General features: G+C 47.4%; 1 protein-coding gene across 4 annotated transcripts in view; it reads right to left on the minus strand.

Annotated features, from left to right (window-relative positions):
* Positions 1 to 1,845, minus strand: part of pcbp4 (poly(rC) binding protein 4) — a 65,871-nt gene extending 64,026 nt beyond the window's left edge. For 3 of the 4 annotated variants that reach the window (XM_068051393.1, XM_068051390.1, XM_068051392.1), the window contains exon 1: positions 1,652 to 1,844. The gene's annotated coding sequence lies outside the window, so the exon portion shown is untranslated. Of the gene's footprint in view, positions 1 to 1,651 lie in introns of all 4 variants that reach the window. The other variant, XM_068051394.1, reaches the window with a different exon arrangement.
* Positions 1,846 to 18,809: the final 16,964 nt, after the last annotated feature.

The raw sequence follows: 18,809 nt of genomic DNA on the forward strand, positions 1-18,809 counted from the left end.
CTACTGGGAAAATATATTTTTCTGGAGCCTTGTATCATCCCTCCATCATTACAGGATTCTAGCTGGTCCATTTGCAAACCAGATCTCTAATACAGTTTAGAATAGATGAATAGATCAGACCCTTTCAGCATAATTGCCATGGTGATTAAAGAATGAACATGCATTTATATAGCATCTTTCACAACTTTAGGATGTCCCAAAGTGCCTTACAGCCAAAGAAGTATTTCTGTAGTCACTGTTATAATCGAGGAAACATGGCAGCCTGTTTGCACACAGCAAGATCCCACAATCAGCAATGGGAAAATGACCAGATAATCTGCTTTTTAGTGATGTTGACTGAGGGATAAATATTGGCCAGGGCACTGGGGAGAACTCCCCTGCTCGTCTTCAAAATAATGCCATGGGAACTTTTACATCCACCCGAGGGGAGCGGACGGGGCCTCAGTTTAACATATCGAACAGACGGCACCTCTGACAGTGCAGCACTCCCTCAGGACTGCACCGGAGTGTCAGCCTAAATTTTTGTGCCCAAGTCTCTGGAGTGGGACTCGAACCCACAACCTTCTGACTCAGACAACGTGGTTACCTTAAAACAGCAGGGAGGTCAATAAATAGTGAATAATACGAAGTAAAGGCCCACATGAAAACTGTGGTAACATTCACTGAAAGAAAATACCCCCTTTTGGAACTGCTCCTGGGGGCTGAATGTGAGAGTGAGAGTGCAGTCCACTCTCCTAGTATTTAAACCCAGTACTAAGTGAGTGAAGGGGCCATTGGGGAGGGGAGCTGTCGTAATTTTCTCCAGCACTCAATCACCAGGATACTGAAGAGAACTGGTTAATGGTTAAAGCAGGAGGCCTTGCATGTGGACGATGGAAGATTGACCGTAATGACCTTTGGACTTATCCTTCAAATCAGCCAGCTTATCCACAGCTGCCACTTGGATCCATTGTTGCATAAAGAGCCTACCGGCCTAGCTCCCAGGCTTGAGCCCCTCTGTCGCATTCTCACAATTGAAAAGGTCTAAATAAACCAGCGAGAGGAGATAGTCTCACGTTACTGCTCCAGATAACCCCTGCCATTCCCCCTCCCCCTCTCTCTCACGCCACAAAAGAATATCCCTGCCCAGAACGTCTGCACAAAGCAGTGACATTAAACCCAATGGCTTTCTAATCTCAAGAGTCTCGATGCAATCTGACTGTGCTGAAAAGGAAGACAGGAATGTAACAACATTTATATCACGTGCAGTTAAACGTCCCAAGGCACTTCACAGGAGCGCTATCAAGACAAAAATCTGACTCTAAAGCACATAAGGGTGACCATAAGCTTGGTCAAACAGGTCGGTTTTAAGGAGAGAGGGGTAAAACGTCGGAGAGCTTTATGGAGGGAATTCTCGAGTTTCGGGCCCAGGCCTGAAGGCATGGCCGCCAATGGTGGAGTGATTAAAATCAGGGATGCACAAGAGGCCAGAATTGGAGGCGTGCTCAGATTGCTGAGAGCTGTAGGGCTGACGGAGGTTACAAAGGTGGCTTGGCCATGGAGGGGATTTCAACACAAGGAATGAGGAGAGGCTTTTTCAGCGTGTGATTCCCGCTCTGACCACAGATCCTGTACAATTCCCCCCAATCCGCAGTCCAACAGCTGTACCTACCTTAGCTTCAATATCAAAAGACAATTCACTCTTCTGTACTCTGCCTTTGTAAAGGACGCAGTTACTGCACTCACTTCCTGGATTAAGTGGAGTTTGACACCATTAGACAGCACTGAACACACGGATGATCAGTCGGTGGTTTCCTCTGACATTACCCTTACTCACATCTACTGTTCTGCTAAAATTAACAAAGGAGAGAGAAATAAAGCCCCTCCCCCATTCTCAAAAATGGGCGGTCGCAAGAGTTCTTGCTTTTTTTTAACTCTTCATGAGTCAAACCCAAATGTTTTCCCACATCAATTCAATAATGGCTCACGTAACCTGCTGATTCGTACAGGAGTTTATTACCAATAAACCAAAGAATACTTTGTGAGGAAGCACGATTAAACTCTCCAATACACAAGGCTCATTTGCAGAGATTTGAAGGCATCTGCATTTGTTTTACAAATGGAAGAAAAACACATCTTCAGGTCAAGAGAAAGGCCTGAAAATTAAATTGATGAACCAAGACTAAAGACACCATTGGAATGTTGAAGGAAACAATTCAGATTTTAATCACACTCCCCGATCCCCCCAGCAAAACATTTCCCCTCACACCCGCACTGGGTCAGCCCTGGCCTGCTCCTCCTCCATTGTCTGGAGTTATTTCATCTCCAATGCACACCTCCCCATCTGGGGGTTGTCTCAGCATCAGTTGTTTATGCTGGGAGTCCTGTGTGTGTGTTTGCGGCCGGGAAAGAGAGTGGGGGAGGGGTGGAGCGTGTGGGGGAGGGGTGGAGTGGAAGGGGGAAGTGGACAGAGCTCTAATGGGGCAGGAGGCAGGCGAGTCATGTGGGGTGTGGGGGTGGCACTGGGGGGGGGGGGCTGCTGTGTTGCTGAAGAGAGCAGGAAGTTCCTTAGCAGGTTAGCACAGTCCCCTGGGGTGGAAGTGACCCCACAGGAAAAGTCAAAGTCCAGCACTAACACTGCTACAAGACGGTCCATCAAAAACAGTCTCAAGACAAAGACTAATAAACATGATTGGGCCCCACCCCGAACCCAACAGCTGGGCACTAACGCACACCAGACTATTCAGGTTTGCCGAAATAAAGGTTAAAAACTTAATTCTGCACCAAACAGGCCCCTCAACAAGTTCCTGACGCAGTTTAGGGGGCCATCAATTGATGGCGAGCAGGTTTACTGTTCCCTTCCTCGCTCCCACCTCCCCGCCCTTTCAAAATTAGAATCTGTCCCGGAACACCATTTTGAAATCGTGCCAACACCAGTTCCCAACCCATGGCCCTCTGAAAATCCAGCTCCTGGTCTCCACTCGCTGGGAGTATCCAGAGGGGGGTTCGAACTCGGCACCTTCCGACTCGGAGGCAGGGACGCTACATTGAGCCGAGGGCTCTCTCCACTCGAGGCTTAGTCATTTTAAATCAGTGCCCTCTAGTTTGCTGCCTGCAGTCAAATACCACTCAATATTTCAGGCCTATGTCATTCTCACCGTACCCTTAAACCAGTCACCTTTTCTCCCATAATAACTGGGTCTATCGTGAGGCTGAGGCAAAGCCAGACACAAGTCTGACATATATTGTCCCAGAAACACCTTCCCAACATTGAGCGGCACGGGGCCCTCCCCACCCACCAAGATTGGGCCAACAACCAAAGTCAGGAAGATACCATTCTGCTCGACCATGCTTACTGTCTATTAACCGTGTCAGACTTAGACTATTTCAATACAATCTTATCGGATGGTTAAAATTTGTATTTATGGTGCTCATTCTGGAACCAACCAGAGTTTCGCTCCAAGATCAGATAGGATCATGGGTCACATTAGTTCAAAAGACCTGTCTTTAAATAACGTCTCATTATGACTCTCAGGAGCAAAATGTGATTCTCGCATACGCACACACAAACACACACAATCAACCTGATTTTAACAGCGTGAATGGGCAGTGTGGGGCCTCTAAGTAGGCTCGCCCCGACCCTCCAATGTACGTCCCGGGGCCACTTTAACTCCTGGGCCTCACGACTGCATTCCGGCCCAACTCTCACCTGAGCCTGACTGGAATGGAGGACGGAGGGGTGGGAGCTAGGAGAGCGCAGCAGGAGACCAGAGCCAGGAACCTGCAGGAACGGTGCCTGGCAGTTGGGTGAGTAGGAGGGGTAGAAGCCTGCTACAGCAGAGGCCTAAATCTTTCCTGGGAGGGGCATTGAGGAGCTCCCTGTCTCATGCAGGGCCCACTAGGAAGCCCAAAAATTCACCCACTTTCCTGGCCTTCTTCTGGGCCTGCTGCTCCTTCATACCTGGTGTTCCTGGCAAGGCCAGACCCGGCACCAACTGCATCTTAAAATGGCTTCAGGGTCTGAATTACATCACCAGACCCTAATGTTTGCACTGTATTGAGGTCCTTGCTCGCCTGTATTCGAGGGCCTCACACGCTTGCCAGAGGGTGGGCTGCTGCCTCCATTTTAACCACCAGAACACGCCATTCCAGTCAGGCAAAAAGGGGAGTTAAAAATCAGCCCTAAGTTACTGTTTCTTGACGTAATATGCTGAAAGATACAGGGTATAGATTCCCTACAGAGCCACACAAACCAGGAAGGTTCCAGATTTCATGAGGTAGGAAGAGGCCATTCAGCCCCTCTAGCCTGTGCCAATCAGGTCACAGCTCACCTGTACCTCAACTCCAATTACCCATCTTTGCTCCATAATCCCTTGAAACACTTACCTAACAAAAAATTATAAATCTGCATCTTGAAACGGCCATTGCTGCAGCATCCATAGCCTTTCCACAGCCCTCTGGTTTCCCTCCAGATTGTGGAAATTCCTCTCTCCTGATTGCAAATCGTGCAAATGGGAACGAAAAGGCCTCGATGTCACTGCTGCTTAACAGCAACTATTGGCTGAACATGCTGCATGGTATGGCCATGTAGAAGGTTAACAGTAGTTGCAACTTGCTTTTGATCAAATTGTGGGACCGACTTTAATGATAAAAAAAACGAGCTACTGTTTCATCTTCCTCAGCAAATCAGAGCCAGTGCAAACTGTGACCCTCCCTGATCCAAACCAGGCTTTCCTGTTGGCACGGAAACCAATCCCACCATAACACAGACACATTTAAGGGGAAGCTAGGTAAGTACATGAGGGAGAAAGGGATAGAAGGAGTTGATGGGGTTTGATGAAGTCGTGTGGGAGGAGGCTCATATGGAGTATTAACACCAGCGCCGACCTGTTGGGTTGGGTTACAATGGCCTGTTTCTGTGCTGTAGGTTCTGTGTAAACTGAGCCTCCCAGTCAGCAAAGGGTTGGCAACTGTCCAGGATTGCTTTGGAGCCTCCAGCAATTAAAGATTAATGTCCTGGACACTTCCGTAAGCAACTCAGAAGATAAATAATTGGTGCATTAAAAAGATTGGGAGTTTTTTCTCATTTTCTTTGAACACTTCAGTTTATTAGTTATAAAAATATTGGTGATGAGGAGAAAGGCTGTTTGGTGGGGCAGTCGGAGCTGGAAAATACCATTGAGGTAGAAGGTCAGCCATGATCTAGTTGAATGGCGGAGCAGGCTCGAGGGGCTGAAGGGCCTACTCCTGCTCCTATTTCCCATGTTCCTAGAAGGTCATGAGCTGAAAACTTCCAGGAATATGTCCAGAGGCAGCAACTATACTCATTACAGAAACCCTTGCCTCCCCAGCCATACCAACATGGATTAGGCCTTCCCAGGAAATCCGCAAGTTCAGCTGGTGTTCTTTTCCCAGAGAATAGTGGGCCTCTGGAAAAGGCGCAATGGGTGCCAATTCACTGAAGCCCTTCAGGTGAGAAGAGGACCTGTTTCCGGCTGGGGAGGAAATCACTTGTAGGTATTGCAAGGAATTATTAGGGCCAGAGTGATTGCCTGGAGGGGAAGGGGGGAGGACGGCAGCAGGGGAGAGCTTGGAGAGCAATTTTCCAGATTTTGCCTCCCAACAATTGGCCTGGTGATACACACTGGATCACAATTGTATGGGAGAGGCTGGATACACCTGGGTCTGTAGCTGTCTGTCACTGTATGTATGTTAGCATAGTCCAGGATTAAATCTGGGATCTTCCTGGTCTGTTGTGGATCCCATCGAACCAGCATGGAAGTTCAAGGCAAAATCCTTCAAAAGGCCTTTCCAAGAGTTCTTAAAGCTTCTGCAGAAGGCTCGGGCCGGTTGAGGCTGAGCCAGGCAGACACAAGGCAGCCCCCCTGGTGTGATCCCTGGTCTCTGCGGAGTCAGCCTGAGTGGCTGAATGGACCCCATGATCTGTCACAATTCCCCACTGAAGCACAGCCACTTGGAAGAGATGCCCCATAGAACTTGTGGCCACTGGCTTCACGAGGGTCTGAAGGAAGGAAATCAGCAGAAAAAGAGCAAAAGGAAAATTATGAGAATAGGATTAGGGGTGATGTAATTGAGATGATTAAGCTGATTAAAGGAGGGAGTTGATAAGGTAACTAGCAAGAAACTATTTCTTCTGGTGGGAGAGTCCAGAACAAGGGGGCAGAACCTTAAAATTAGAGCTGGACCGTCCAGGGATGATGTCAGGAAGCACATCTTCACACAAAAGGTGGCGGAAATCTGGAACTCTCCCTCCCACTAAAAGGCTGTGGATGCTGGAGATCAATACAAAGCAGATTGCTAAGAGTTTTGTTGGCCAAGGATATTGAAGAGGATTCAGCAAAGGCGGGGAAATGGAGTTGAAGCCTGCTCCCGTTAATGCATTCCTAAAAAGAGAGAAAATTGGCAGAACAAAGAGTGCTAAATAGTGAGGACCATTTGACTGAAGATAAGAGAAGGACAATGGCCCCAGCAGCTCAATAACGTCTGGGCAATGAACCACCTTCAGTGCATTTCAACCCCACACTATCAAACCTGCTATCTGATTTCCGGGAGTGGTCAGCACCAGACACTATATAGTTTTACTGATTTATAGACAAGGCACCAGCCACCAGTCGAGGAGTTGTTCCTCCTTCCACTCGGCCATTCCGAGGCGAATCACTAACACCGTAGCATCCCAATGACATCACCATGTCACAATCGATTCCAAAAAGAAAGAAAACTTGCATTTATATAGCGTCTTTCCTGCCCCCGGGACATCCCAAAGTGCTTCAGAGCCAATGAAATACTTTTGAAATGTAATCACCGTTGTGTGGTGGGGAACCCACGACAGCGCTGAGATAAATGACCAATATTACCAGAACACTGCGCAGAACTGCCCTGCTTGTTTTCAAAGTAGTGCCGTGGGATCTTTTATGTCCAGCTGAGAGGGTAGACATGGTTTAACGTCTCATCCAAAAGACAGCACCTCTGACAGTGCAGCCCTCCCGTGACATTACACTGGAGTGGCAGCTTCGGCTACGTGCCCAAGTCTCTGAAGTGGGATTTGAACACACAAATCTCTGACTCGGGAGGTGAAAGCCGCAGCTGACAGTTTCCACTTTAACACCCACCTCACCCCCTTCAACCAATTCCCCTGCCTCCTTGCTCAACAGAATAGGATTCCCGGCATCGAAATACCCATGTGGATCAGCGCACAGCTGACCAGGACCTTCCACCGTGGTTCCACCCACTAAACAGGCCAGCCTGCCGCCAGCAGGGGGTGGGAGGGTGGGGTGAGGATGGACACAGGGAAGCATTTCCGTTTACAAAAACACACAACAAAGTTTGTGTTATTTTGAATGTGTGGCTGTCACCCTCCAGGCTCAGTGAATGAAATTACTGCATAAAGGCCAGACAAGGACTGGCAGGGTTTAAACAGAGGGAAACATGTGCCTCCTCCGAAGCTGGGATATTTAGGCCCTATTGTCCCATGGAAACATCACCAAGCTCACCTCTTCAACTCTGGGGAGTTTAGTTTCATCCCAAAGTAGTGCCTAGGCCTAGTGCCTAGGCCTGGCGCAGTGGTTAGCACCGCAGCCTCACAGCTCCAGCGACCCAGGTTCAATTCTGGGTACTGCCTGTGTGGAGTTTGCAAGTTCTCCCTGTGTCTGCGTGGGTTTCCTCCGGGTGCTCCGGTTTCCTCCCACAAGCCAAAGACTTGCAGGTTGATAGGTAAATTGGCCATTATAAATTGCCCCTAGTATAGGTAGGTGGTAGGGAAATATAGGGACAGGTGGGGATGTGGTAGGAATATGGAATTAGTGTAGGATTAGTATAAATGGGTGGTTGACGGTCGGCACAGACTCGGTGGGCCGAAGGGCCTGTTTCAGTGCTGTATCTCTAAAACTAAAACTAAAAAGCCTAATCCCATAACACCCAGATCAGAGGAGGATCTTCCAACCAACATCTCACACTCCTGAACAGGGTACAAATAAAGAATTTATCAGCTAACAATCATCCCTCTCTTTCTCCTCATGCCCACTCACAAAAATCCCTGTCTTTCCTCTTTAAACAAGTACTGTCTGTGGTACCACTGATGAACCAAACTTTCATCTCTTTGTTCCTTTTGAGGATCATCCTACAGGCCCATCTTGTAACCATGTTGCACATCAAGCTTCAGTGTACTTGCAAATTTATCCTCTCTCAGGATCTCCTGAATTCTTTCAGTTTTCCTTTCTCTTACACGCTACCAACTGAAGCTGGGAATCAATTAATCCCTACTTCCCGATTTATCTGCTTCTCTCGACAATGCCCTGGATTTCGGGGCCTATACCTCGGGTTGCTCGGTAACTGCAAGAGTTAAGCTGCTTCCCTCGCATGCTGCTCTGAGAATAATGGGGCAGTTTAGATGAATTCAGTGCTTTGCTTGAGTTCTTTGTGTCCCTGACATCTATGCGTTCCCCCACCCAACCCCCTCCCTCGACACACAGTCCTGCCTGTGTGTCTTCATGACCCAAACCTGCACAGATCATCACTTCGAGCACCCCTGCGGGTTGACGCTATCTCACCGCTTGGAGTAGGCCCAACACAGGGCTGGAATCCTGCTCTTTACAGCACCTTCAGATGAAGCTTGGATATTCTGACACTCGCTGCCCATTCCCAAAGCTGAGCTGGGTTACCAACAGCTGCTCAAACAGTGCTTCACAGGAGCAGGTTATTGTTTCTCCTCCCTACCTGTCGTGTGATGGTTCCTGAAGCCCACCCAGCTGTCTCCGCTCTCCTCTCAGGCACCACTCGAGCTCTCTGTTATCAGTAACTAGCGCTACACGCGGCCCCTAATTCCCATTGCAGCAAACAAACACGCAGCCGACAGCAGACAATGCATTGTGGCAATGCCATCTGTCACCGAGAGCCTGCACCACCCCCCCACCCCCCGCCCCCTCCCAAGGAGAGAGAAACGACAGCAGAGACATCTGTCCTCTCTCTCTCTCTCTATAGGAACAGGCTCCCGAAGAGAGGCAAGAGGTCAATTAGACCTATACATAGAGCAGGATTAAAAGCAGTAGCCACATGCCAGGGAGACCAGTTCAGCTTTCATGTCCTGCCTCAGGCATCAGTCTGTTCCTTTTCAAGCAAGGAGATGAAAAGGAGAGCGAGCAAATGCCCCTCGACAACAACTTGCATTTATATAGTGCCTTTAACGCAGTAGGTGCATCACAGGAGTGTAATCAACCAAAATCTGATATCGAGCCACACAGGAGATATTGAGACAGGGGACCAAAAGTTTGGTCAATGAGGTCGGTTTTAAGGAACATCTTTAAGGAGGAGAGAGAGGCGGAGAGGTGTAAGGAGGGTATTCCAGCGACTCGGGCCCAAGCAGCTGAAAGTACGGACACCATTGGTGGAGGAATTAAAATCTGAGATGTGCAAGAGGGCCCTCCCCACTACTGAGCCTCAAAAACCAGCAGAGTGAACACGCTGTGAGATTTGTGACTGATCAATAGCACACTTGTGTAACATTCCTCTCTCCACTATTGAAACAGTGACATTAACCCACGGACTGCTCGAACAGCAGAGACAGGAATTGTACAGAACAGTGTCAAATGATCGCACAGAGGGGAAGAAGACAAAGAAAGAAAGAATTGACCTAAACACGTCTCTCAGAAACCTGTCAAAGTGCTTCACCCACAGTGAACTGTTTCCCGTGCAGTCACTCTTTGCATGTAGGCAAACATGGCAGCCATTTTGTGCCCACCAAGAAGATGGATGACCTGCTAAAGGTTTTGGTTGCAGGAGAAATGCCGGCCAGGACATTGGGGAGAACTCCCCCACGTGACCCCATCCTTATTCAAAGCACCATGGGAATCCTGAACAGACCAGGCCTCAGTTTAATATCTCACCTGAAAGACAGCACCTTAAACAATGCAGCACTCCCTCAGTACTACACTGGAGTGTCAACCTGGATTAGGGCAGTGAATCTTTGCAGGGAATGCTCCCACTCATCCATCCCAACCTCAGACCAGAACTGTGCACAGTACTCCAAGAGCCGTGGAAATCCCCAAAGGTAATTCACTCCCTTCCAAATCCTGCACCTGGGCTTGAACCCAGAGCCTTCTGACTGAAGAGGCAAGAGTGCCAATAATATCATACAGCAGAACAACTCCTGAGGAAGGCCCCAGGCTCCATCCTTGGCCTACCCCTTCAGCCAGCTGGAAGGCCCCTGGCTCCATCCTCAGCCTACCCCTTCAGCCAGCTGGAAGGCCTCTGGCTCCATCCTTGGCCTACCCCTTCAGCCAGCTGGAAGGCCCCTGGCTCCACCCTCGGCCTACCCCTTCAGCCAGCTGGAAGGCCCCTGGCTCCATCCTCAGCCTACCCCTTCAGCCAGCTGGAAGGCCTCTGGCTCCATCCTCGGCCTACCCCTTCAGCCAGCTGGAAGGCCCCTGGCTCCATCCTCGGCCTACCCCTTCAGCCAGCTGGAAGGCCCCTGGCTCCATCCTCGGCCTACCCCTTCAGCCAGCTGGAAGGCCTCTGGCTGCATCCACGGCCTACCCCTTCAGCCAGCTGGAAGGCCCCTGGCTCCATCCTCGGCCTGTCCCGAGTTAGCTGATCTCAGCTGGCTACTAATGGAAGTGCTGCAATTGGGTGCCAGTGCCACAGCACTGGAAGCATCAGTTCTGCCGTGTAAATTCCCAAATCTCCCCTTGAAATATGCCATAGAATTTACTGCTTCCAGCCCAACTGGCCTCTTTCTGAGCTAGGCCTGGGGCCCTGGTTCTCATTTACAGGAGCATCCTTTGGAAAGTAAGTGCAGCTGTGTTAAAAGAAAGAACTTACATTTCTATAGTGCCTTTCACAAAACACAAGGAATTGCAATGCGCTTTACAACCAATTAATTACTTCTGAAGCGTAGTCACTGTTGTAATATGGGAAATACAGCAGCCAATTGGCACACAAACATCAATATTGTTATGACCAGAATATTGTTCATTTCAGTGATGGTAGTTAAGGAACAAATATTGGCCAAAACAACAGGGAGAACCCTCGCCCCGCTCTTTGAAATAGTGCCATGGGATCTTTTACACCCACCCAAGTGGTCAGACAGGGTCTTGCTTTAATCTCTCATCCAAAAGATGGCACCTTCAACACTGCAGTACTTCCTCAGTACTGCACTGGAGTATCAGTCTGGCCTACATCATCAAATGTCTAAAGTGGCACTTGAACATACAACCTTCTGACTCAAGTGACGGTCCTACCACTGAGCCACAGCTGACACAAAGACAAGGGCAATGGCTAAATTGAGAGGGTAGGTGGTGCAGAGAAAGTCTGACCCAGGATTAAGCTTTTCCAATTAAGATTTCCATTATTAGCAGATAAATGACTCAGGCAACCTCTCTGTTAGTTTTCTATTGGCCAGTCTCTCTCTCATTCCCCTGAAGAAAGTCACCTTGAGAAATTTCGCTTCCTCCTCCTCTGCTCTTGTGTTTATTGGGCAAAGCCTCTGCAGGGAGGGCCTCTCACTACAGTGCATTACAATATCTGAGGAGATCACTCATCTCCATTCCAGTCCCACCTCATACATAATTGACGACTTTACATTTCCTTCCCTCACCCGCGGCTTCAGGTTCCCAATCAATCCTCTCGAGAAACACTTGCTGGGAAATTTAGCTCTCAACATGTTGACCCTTCACCTCCCCCGGGGTCCGTGCGAGAACTTCTTAAGTGCTCCTTGACAGACAAACTGCTCTGATCCTTAAATGTAGCCAACGGCTCACAAATATCTCAGGCTGTTTGGTGTGCTGGGTGATGTACAGTTCAGTTTCGCGTTGGTGTGATGACACTGCGCTGTTTATGCCACCGCTCGGGCAGTGACTGGCTGAATAAAACAAAATGATCGCCACAGCACTGGATACATCAGTTCTGCCGTGTAAACTCCCATATCTCCCCTTGAAATATTCCATAGAATTTACTGTTTCCTGCCCAATTGGTCTCTTTATGCTGCATACAAGCCTCTTTATCTGACCCTATCAGTATATCCTTCCATTACTAGCTTCACTTAAATGCACCTGTATTTATTCCCCTCAACTATTCCTTAGGGTGTGGAGTTCCACATTCTCACTATTCTTTGCATAAAAATGTTTCTCCTGAATTCCCGATTGGATTTGTTAGTAACCATCTTATACTTATGGCCCTAGTTTTAGACTCCTCAATAAGTGAAAGCATCTTGTCCACATCAACCCTATTGATCTCCTTCATAATTTTAAATACCCGTTAGATCATCCCCCAACCTTCTCTTTTCATTCCTGATGGGGAATATCTGTAAATAGCTGGGTTAGTACATTACTGTTAGGGTGAATGTGTAAATAGCTTAATATTAAGGAACAAGTAAGTAGCTGGGGTTTTTTTTCGAGTCAGGTTTATTTTAACTAGTGAACTGTTTTGATTATTAGTAGGATTTATCAGTACTAGTAGGGTTTTAATAATAATTCTAAGCTGTTGTAGTATTGGTAAGGTTGTTTTTGCAGTCGCAAAGGGTAAACTAATAAATAAAGGAATGGCAGGGTTGCTTCAACCTCGAGAGTGCACCCACTGTGCTATGTGGGAGCTCCAGGATGCTTACCATATCCTGGAAAACCATTTGTATAGGAAGGGTCGTCAATTGAAGCCGCTTGAGCTCCGGGTTTGGAACTTGAGCGGCAGCTGGTGACACTGTGGTGCATTCGTGAGGATCAGAGCTACGTGGATAGCACGTTTATAGATGTGGTCACTCCACAGCTTAAGAGTATGCAGGGAGAGAGGGACTGGGTGACCACCAGGCAGTCAAAAAGAACCAGGCAGGTAGTGCAGGAGACCCCCGAGTGCATCTCACTCTCCAACAGGTATTCAGTTCTGAATACTGAGGAAAGTGATGCTTCACCTGGGGAGTGCAGCCAGAGCCAAGTCCATGGCACCACAGGTGTCTCAGCTGCACAGGAGGGTACAGGGAAGACTGGAAGAGCCATAGTGATAGGTGATCAATAGTCAGGGGAACAGACAGGTGTTTCTGTGGTCGCAGACATGAATCCAGGATAGTGTGTTGCCTCCCTGGTTCCAGGGTCAAGGATGTCACAGAGCGGCTGCAGAGCATCCTGAAGGAGGAGGGTGAACAGCCAGCAATCGTGGTCCACGTCGGAACCAATGACATAGGTAGAAAGAGGGATGTAGTCCTACAGTTAGAATTTAGGGAGCTAGGTAATTAGCAAGCAGGACCTCAAAAGTAGTAATCTCCGGATTACTCCCGGAGACACGCGCAAGTGAGTATAGAAATAGAAGGACAAGACAGATGAATGCGTGACTGGAAAGATGGTACAGGAGGGAGGGCCTTAGATTCCTGGGACATTGGGACCGGTTCTGGGGGAGATGGGACCATACAGGCCGGACGGATTGCACCTGCACAGAGCCCGGACTGAGTTCCTTGTGGGACATTTTGCTAGTGCTGTTGGGGAGGGTTTAAACTAGCTTGGCAAAGGGATGGGGACCTGAGGGTAAACTCAGCTGGGACGACATCAGAAATTAAAATGGAAGAAGGAAAATTAATGGATAAGTCTGGAAGACAGAGGAAACGAGGGTTAGAAAATAAAAAAAGTTTGGCAGTGCTCAAGGGTATATATTTCAATGCAAGGAATAGAGCAAAGCAGATGAGCTGAGGGCACAGATAGACACGTGGCAGTATGATATCATAACTATTACAGAAACATGGCTTAACGAAGAGGAGGAATGGCAGCTCAACGTTCCTGGTTGGTGGAAGGAGTGGCAGTGGGAGAGCATTTTGGTAGTAGTGATCATAATTCAGTCAGTTTTAACATAATTATGGAAAAGAACAGAGAGATAGAACAGGAGTTAGAGTTCTCAATTGGGGAAAGGCCAATTTTACTAAACTGAGAAGTGATTTAGCGAAAGTGGACTGGAAACAGTTACTTGAAGGTAAATCAGTGTCAGAGCAGTGGGAGGCACTCAAAGGGGAGATTCAAGGGGTTCAGAGTAAACATGTTCCCACAAAGAAAAAGGGTGAGGCGGCCAAATCTAGAGCCCCGTGGATGTCAAGGAGCTTACAGGATAGGATAAGGCAGAAAAGGAAAGCTTATGTCTGACACCGAGAACTCAATACAACAGAAAGCCAAGAGGAGTATAGAAAGTAGAGGGGTGAAATCAAAAAGGAAATTAGGAAAGCAAAGAGAGGGCATGAAAAAATATTAGCAAGCAAAATCAAGGTGAACCCAAAGACGTTTTATCAATACATTAAGAGTAAGAGGATAACTAAGGAAAAGGACCCAAAGAAGACCAAAAAGGGAAGGTATGTGTGTGTAGGAGCGGAAGATATTGGTATGGTTCTTAATGAATACTTTGCATCTGTCTTCACAAAAGAGGGGGATGATGCAGATACTGCAGTTAAGGAGCAAGAGTGTGAAGTATGGGATGTGATAAACAGGGAGAGAGGAAGTATTAATGGGATTAGCATCCTTGAAAGTTGATAAATCACCAGGGCCAAATGAAATGTATCTTAGGCCATTAAAAGAAGCAAGAGAGGAAATCGCAGAGGAACTGACCATCATTTTCCAGTCCTCACTGGATACAGGTGTGGTGCCGGAGGATTGGAGAATTGCTAACGTTGTACCTCTGTTTAAAAAGGGAGCGAGGGATAGACCGAATAATTACAGTCAGTCTAACCCTCAGTAGTGGGCAAATTATTGGAATCTATTCTGAGAGACAGGATAAACTGTCACTTAGAAAGGCACAGATTAATCAAGGATAGTCAGCATGGACTTTTTTTTTTTAGAACATTACAGCGCAGTACAGGCCCTTCGGCCCTCGATGTTGCGCCGACCTGTGAAACCATCTGACCTACACTATTCCATTTTCATCCATATGTCTATCCAATGACCACTTAAATGCCCTTAAAGTTGGCGAGTCTACTACTGTTGCAGGCAGGGCGTTCCACGCCCCTACTACTCTCTGAGTAAAGAACCTACCTCTAACATCTGTCCTATATCTATCACCCCTCAATTTAAAGCTATGTCCCCTCGTGTTTGCCATCACCATCCGAGGAAAAAGACTCTCACTATCCACCCTATCTAACCCTCTGATTATCTTATATGTCTCTATTATGTCACCTCTCCTCCTCCTTCTCTCCAACGAACACAACCTCAAATCCCTCAGCCTTTCCTCGTAAGACCTTCCCTCCATACCAGGCAACATCCTAGTAAATCTCCTCTGCACCCTTTCCAAAGCTTCCACATCCTTCCTATAATGCGGTGACCAGAACTGCACGCAATACTCCAGGTGCGGCCTCACCAGAGTTTTGTACAGCTGCAGCATGACCTCGTGGCTCTGAAACCCGATCCCCCGACTAATAAAAGCTAACACACCATATGCCTTCTTAACAGCCCTATTAACCTGGGTGGCAACTTTCAGGGATTTATGTACCTGGACACCAAGATCTCTCTGTTCATCTACACTACCAAGAATCTTCCCATTAGCCCAGTACTCTGCATTCCTGTTACTCCTTCCAAAGTGAATCACCTCACACTTTTCCGCATTAAACTCCATTTGCCATCTCTCAGCCTAGCTCTGCAGCCTATCTATGTCCCTCTGTACCCTACAACATCCTTCGGCACTATCCACAACTCCACCGACCTTCGTGTCATCCGCAAATTTACTAACCCACCCTTCTACACCCTCTTCCAGGTCATTTATAAAAATGACAAACAGCAGTGGCCCCAAAACAGATCCTTGCGGTACACCACTAGTAACTAAACTCCAGGATGAACATTTGCCATCAACCACCACCCTTTGTCTTCTTTCAGCTAGGCAATTTCTGATCCAAAGCTCTAAATCACCTTCAACCCCATACCTCCGTATTTTCTGCAATAGCCTACCGTGGGGAACCTTATCAAACGCCTTACTGAAATCCATATACACCACATCCACTGCTTTACCCTCATCCACCTGTTTGGTCACCTTCTCGAAAAACTCAATAAGGTTTGTGAGATACAACCTACCCTTCACAAAACCGTGCTGACTATCGCTAATGAACTTATTCTTTTCAAGATGATTATAAATCCTATCTCTTATAACCTTTTCCAAAATTTTACCCACAACCGAAGTAAGGCTCACAGGTCTATAATTACCAGGGCTGTCTCTACTCCCCTTCTTGAACAAGGGGACAACATTTGCTATCCTCCAGTCTTCCGGCACTATTCCTGTCGACAATGACGACATAAAGATCAAGGACAAAGGCTCTGCAATCTCCTCCCTGGCTTCCCAGAGAATCCTAGGATAAATCCCATCTGGCCCAGGGGACTTATCTATTTTCACACTTTCCAAAATTGCTAACACCTCCTCCTTGTGAACCTCAATCCCATCTAGCCTAGTAGTCTGTATCTCAGTATTCTCCTCGACAACATTTTCTTTCTCGACTGTAAATACTGACGAAAAATAATCATTTAACGCTTCCCCTATCTCCTCTGATTCCACACACAACTTCCCACTACTATCCTTGATTGGCCCTAATCTAACTCTAGTCATTCTTTTATTCCTGATATACCTATAGAAAGCCTTAGGGTTTTCCTTGACCCTATCCGCCAATGACTTCTCGTGTCCTCTCCTTGCTCTTCTTAGCTCTCCCTTTAGATCCTTCCTGGCTAGCTTGTAACTCTCAAACGCCCTAACTGAGCCTTCACGTCTCATCCTAACATAAGCCTTCTTCTTCCTCTTGACAAGCGCTTCAACTTCTTTAGTAAATCACGACTCCCTCGCTCGATAACTTCCTCCCTGCCTGACAGGTACATACTTATCAAGGACACGCAGTAGCTGCTCCTTGAATAAGCTCCACATTTCGATTGTGCCCATCCCCTGCAGTTTCCTTCCCCATCCTACGCATCCTCAATCTTGCCTAATCGCATCATAATTTCCTTTCCCCCAGCTATAATTCTTGCCCTGCGGTATATACCTGTCCCTGCCCATCGCTAAGGTAAACCTAACCGAATTGTGATCACTATCACCAAAGTGCTCACCTACATCTAAATCTAACACCTGGCCGGGTTCATTACCCAGTACCAATCCAATGTGGCATCGCCCCTGGTTGGCCTGTCTACATACTGTGTCAGAAAACCCTCCTGCACACACTGGACAAAAATTGACCCATCTAAAGTACTCGAACTATAGTATTTCCAGTCAATATTTGGAAAGTTAAAGTCCCCCATAACAACTACCCTGTTACTCTCGCTCCTGTCGAAAATCATCTTCGCTATCCTTTCCTCTACATCTCTGGAACTATTCGGAGGTCTATGGAAGACTCCCAACAGGGTGACCTCTCCTCTCCTGTTTCTAACCTCGGCCCATACTACCTCAGTCGACGAGTCCTCAAACGTCCTTTCTGCCGCCGTAATACTCTCCTTGATTAACAATGCCACACCCCCCCCCCTCTTTTACCATCTTCTCTGTTCTTACTGAAACATCTAAATCCCGGAACCTGCAACATCCATTCCTGCCCCTGCTCTACCCATGTCTCCGAAATGGCCACAACATCGAGATCCCAGGTACCAACCCATGCTGCAAGCTCACCCACCTTATTCCGGATGCTCCTGGCGTTGAAGTAGACACACTTTAAACCAAGTTCTTGCTTGCCAGTGCCCTCTTGCGTCCTTGTAACCTTATCCCTGACCTCACTACTCTCAACATCCTGTACACTGCATTTGTTAAGGGAAGATCTTGTTTGACCAACTTGATCAAATTTTTTGAAGAAGTAACAAGGAAGATAGATGAGGGTAATGCAGTTGATGTGGTCTACTTGGATTTTAGCAAGGCTTTTGACAAGGTCCCACATGGCAGACTGGTTAAAAAAATAAAATCCCATGGGATCCAGGGAAATGCAGCAAGGTGGATACAAAATTGACTCAGTGGCAGGAAACAAAGGGTAATTGTTGACGGCTGTTTTAGCGACTGGAGGGCTGATTCCAGTGGCATTCCGCAGGGTTCAGTACTGGTTCTCCTGTTTTTTATAGTGTATAGCAACTATTTGGACGTAAATGTAGGGGGCATGATCAAGACTCTTGCGGATGACACAAAAATTGGCCGTGTGGTAGATAGTGAGGAGGTTAGCTGCAGGCTGCAGGAAGATATTGATGGTCTGGTCAGATGGGCAGAAAAGTGGCAAATAGAATTCAACTTGGAGAAGTGTGAGGTGATCCATTTGAGGAGGTCAAACAAGGCAAAGGAACACACGATTAATGGGAAAATACTGAGAAGTGTAGAGGAAGTGAAGGACCTTGGAGTGAATGTCCACAGATCCCTGAAAGTAGCAGGACAGGTCGATAAGGTGGTTAAGAAGGCATATGGAATCCTTTCCTTCATTAGCCGAGGTATAGAATACAAGAACAGGGAGGTTCTGCTGGAACTGTACAACTCATTTGTTGGGCCACAACTTGAATACTGTGTGGTGTTCTGGTCACCTCATTACAGAAAGGATGTAATTGCATTAGAGAGGGTACAGAGGAGATTTACAAGGATGTTGCCAGGACTGGAAAAATGCAGCTATGAGGAAAGATTGGACAGACTGGGGTTGTTCTCCTTGGAACAGAGAAGGCTGAGGGGAGATCTGATTGAAATGTACAAAAATTAGAGGGGCCTGGATAGGGTGGAGGTGAAGGGTCTATTCTTTCTGTGCCTTAAACTTTCTATGATTCTATCTTTAGAAGCTCTGAGCCTTGTAAATCCTTTCTTGCACCTTCTCCAGTGCCTCTATGTCCTTTCAACTGTGCACAATGTAAGTGTAGTCTAGACATTTATTTGACAAG

The sequence above is a fragment of the Heterodontus francisci genome, chromosome 19 (genome assembly GCF_036365525.1).
Source record: "Heterodontus francisci isolate sHetFra1 chromosome 19, sHetFra1.hap1, whole genome shotgun sequence".
Classification (NCBI taxonomy): domain Eukaryota; kingdom Metazoa; phylum Chordata; class Chondrichthyes; order Heterodontiformes; family Heterodontidae; genus Heterodontus; species Heterodontus francisci.